Source organism: Phaseolus vulgaris, chromosome 8, assembly GCF_051622355.1.
Source record: "Phaseolus vulgaris cultivar YP4 chromosome 8, ASM5162235v1, whole genome shotgun sequence".
Taxonomy (NCBI): domain Eukaryota; kingdom Viridiplantae; phylum Streptophyta; class Magnoliopsida; order Fabales; family Fabaceae; genus Phaseolus; species Phaseolus vulgaris.
The window spans coordinates 46,930,724-46,934,851 of record NC_143505.1 but is presented as its reverse complement, the minus strand read 5'-3'; positions in this window follow the sequence as shown (position 1 = coordinate 46,934,851).

Sequence of the window (4,128 nt, the reverse complement as noted above, 5' to 3'; positions counted from 1 at the left end):
CATATACAAAACTAAAAATAGTGAAATAGGGAATAATATAGACATGCTTGTTTTACTTTGGAGCTTAAAGGCCATGCCTTCCGTACAATTTTTTGTATGGAGGTCAGTTTTGAATAAAATTGTAACAAAGCAAAATCTATTTAAAAGGGAGTTCTGTTGAGGGATTCTTTATGTGTTCTCTGTGGTAGGGAGGAGGAGACATCATCAGATATACTTATATCTTGTAATATATCAAATGTAGTTTGTAGTATGTGCAATAAATGGCTTGAGGTAAGTTCAGTGAATCATATCTCTCTGCCTAATAATTTTTTACTAATTCCATTGTCTTAGCTTCAACAAGCAGGGTAATATGCTATGGAAAAGCATGTGTGTTTCAATCATTTGAATACACAAAAATAGGTCAGCTTTCAAGCAAACAAAGTTTAATGCAGACGAAATCTTATCCCTTACATGGGTTCAGTCTTGGACATGGATGAAACATAAGGTAAAAAATGTCAACTTCTCTTTCTCATACTGGATCCAATGCCTTATCTTTGGCATCAATATGGCTACTAAATAAATTATATGAAAGCGTAAGTATGTTTCTGCTCTTCTTAAGTCTTTTATAGCGTAATGTCGTTTCTATCAAGTCATATAGATTATCTGTTATGTGCTATACTGTTGAATTTTGTCCTCCATAGCATTTTCATTTCGTTAAGAGTTGAAATTTTCTAGTACGTCTATGTATTTCTCTGCTGTTTTGAAGGTTTTAACAGGTTAATGGAAGTCTTTGTTGTTCTAATGAGAAGTAATGCTCCTAGTAAGGATTTTACAATGCAAGTTCTTTTGTTATTTGGGTGCTTGGTTATGCAAATCAGAATAGGGGAACTTGGATGTTGAACCGAGGAGAAGAGTAGTAGTGCAAATATATAAGGATGTGATTGCAGAGAAGCTGAAGATATGTTGCAGAATGACTCCGAGACGCAGTTGCCTGCAAGAATTTGCAGCAGTAGTTACAATTGCAACATGCCTTTCAACATTCTTCTCTGTTGAAGCAGGAGTATGGTAGTAGTTATGCAATCTTGAAGCAGAAGGAGTACATATGGAGCAGTTGCAGAGGCGATTTGGTAACAAAGAACCTTCCCCAACCTCAAAGCAGGCTTTCCCAACTCACTATATGAAGGCCAAAAAATCGATTTTGGTGCACTTATATATACTGCTAGAGTTAGTATCAGGTTGGAATTAGACATTCAGTTAAAAACTTTGAAGTGTCAAGGTTTATCTCAAACTGTTTGGTTATATATATGCAAGGTTTTTCGTGAATGGTTTGATTATGATGCTTCTTACAATGTTTTGATGTCTTTGTTAGTTGGGTTAGAATTAGTTTTTGGCATAGGTAGCTTGTGTAGTGATTTTGTATGTGACGATCTCACTTGGTCTAGAAGAGGTTGGACTATTTTTTTGCAAGATGGACTGAGGTAAACAGGGTTGCAAATTTAATGCTAACAAAAGGAGTAGGGGTGCAACGGCTAGGCTAAGATCTTCACAAAAGTAGTTTTGGAGTTTGGAATTTCAGACCTAGCATCTCGAGGTTTGGTGCTGCCATGACCAATCCAAGTGCAGGGGCATAGCAAAATTTGGAGATGTAACAGTGCCAATAATATAGCTAAATGTACACTTCTACAAATAGTGATGACTTGCTCTATTTGGAGTGGAGTTTCATGGTCTCATAGGTTGGAATTCCCAAGTTGTTGCTAAGACTATATGTTGGTGTGGGGAAGATGTAGAAAATAGAGCAGGATGCTTTGGTCACACGAAATTCGAATAATCATTTATTTTTCGATTTTTTTAATCGTGAATCCAATCTTATTATAAATAGTAAGATACATAATAAATAAAATATGAAATATTTTTAAATAAGAATAAATAATATGAATAAATGTTCAACCTATAAAACAAATAATCCTATAAAATAAATTTAAGAGTGGTTCAACTTTTTTAAAAGATGGTTCAACTTTTTTAAAAGATGGTTCAACATTTTAGATTAGGTGTGATTCAACTTTTCTTTACCGATTATAAAATTTATAATTGTGGTTCTTTTTCATAATGAAAGATAGATATTAAAACAATTGGTTCAGTTACTTTAGCAAAGAAATTTTTCTTCTCCTCGATGATCTTCTTCTCGTGACCCTGCTGAACCGCTTCTCCTTCGGTGACTGAACTTTTTTTCCATCTTCCTCACTTTTCTTCTTCTATGTATTCTTTGTTTTTCACTGTTCTTTTTTCTCACTTGCTTCGCCGATAAATTTATATTTTCTATCGATTTATTTTCTTCTCTTCTCTTCTCCACTGTTCTTTTAGTCTTACTTCCGTTCTTGATTTATAGGAAAATGTCATTGTCTCTCACTGTGACGGTTCATTTTTTTTATTAAGTTTTTTGGGTTTTTTCGAAATAAATTAAATGTTTCGATTAAGTACCTCTATGAATCTATGATTTTTTGGGTTCATTGTCTCTCATGATTTTTTCTCTCTTTTTTGGGATTTTTCCAGAAATTGATTGAATCACCGAACATAATCGCGAATCCAACGATTCACTTGATTCATGTCACAATTCAAACCCATGTTTAGATTCAAATCGCGATTTGAATCTTACTCTTCGTAGTTTCAACGCAAATTTTTGGAATAAGAGAGTGTTTTGCAGGGTTTGAGGAGTGAAGTTTTTAGTGCTTTAGTTTGGTAACATTAAGAACAAATTTGTTTTGTTGTTTGCTTTATGAGATTGTTGTTTTGATTTGAAGGTTAAGATAACTCACAAAAATGGCCAATTGCAGTAAAAGAGCAATAAAAGAGAGAGCCAAAAACAAGAACCGTGAATACAGAGAAGTTCGAGAAAGAGTGAAGAGAAGCTTTGAGAGAGAGAAAGAAGGTTTCATTAATTGATTAATGAAAAGTGTACAGTACAAGTGTTATGCAGAAAGTAAAACAATATAGGCACACATAAGAGCCCAAAGACCCACAAAGGCCCAAAAACAGAAAACAGAAAAAAATGTAATGGTTGCAGTAACAGAAAAATACTCTAAAACAAATACAATAACAGAAAGATATTTTAACATCTCCCCTCAAGCTGGGAATAGATATTCTTCATTCCCAGCTTGGAATATAAGGTCTTGAACATCTTAGGTGGTAGAGGTTTCGTGAAAAAATCTGCAGTTTGCATGGAGGAGGAGACAGGAAGCAACTTGATCAATCCTTGATTGAGTTTTTCTCGAACTACATGGCAGTCAATCTCTATATGCTTTGTTCGTTCGTGGAAAACTTGATTGTGAGCAATCTGGATTGCTGACTGACTATCACAGTATAAAAGAGCAGGTTGAATGAAGGGAATTCAAAGATCTTGTAAAAGGTAGACCAGCCATTGAATTTCGCATGTGGTAGCAGCTAATGCTCTATATTCTGCTTCAGAGGAGCTTCTTGAAATCGTTTGCTGTTTCTTTGATTTCCAAGAGATCAAAGTCTCACCCAAATATACACAGAAGCCCGTGATGGATTTTCTGGTCTCGGGACAAGTGGCCCAATCTGAATCGCTGTACGCTTTGATCTGCACATGAGTATTGTTATGAAGAAAGATACCAGCACCAGGTGAGGCCTTTAAATATTTGAGAACATGAAAAGCTGCCTGAGAATGAATGTTGGTAGGTGTAGATACAAAATGACTGAGGTGGTTGACAGCATAGGCAATATCTGGGCGTGTATTGGTAAGGTAAATGAGGCGTCCTACCAGTCTTCTATAGGATGTAGCTTCTTCTTCATTGAGTCTTTCTCCTTTATCAGCAGTGAGGCGAAGAGTATGTGCCATGGGTGTGAGAGAAGGAGCACAAGCAAGCATACCAGTTTCTGTAAGGAGATCTAAAGTGTATTTTCGTTGACTAAGGTGGATACCAGTGTTGTTCCTTGCAATTTCGAGGCCTAGAAAGTATGTAAGATCCCCTAAATTCTTGATGCAGAAATGCTGATGAAGCAAGGTTGTGATTTGATTAATTTCAGCAAGGTTGTTCCCAGTTAAGACTATGTCATCCACATAGACAAGAAGTGCAGTTATTTTCTCTCCATCATGTTTCAAGAAAAGAGAGTGGTCAGCAGTGGAGATAT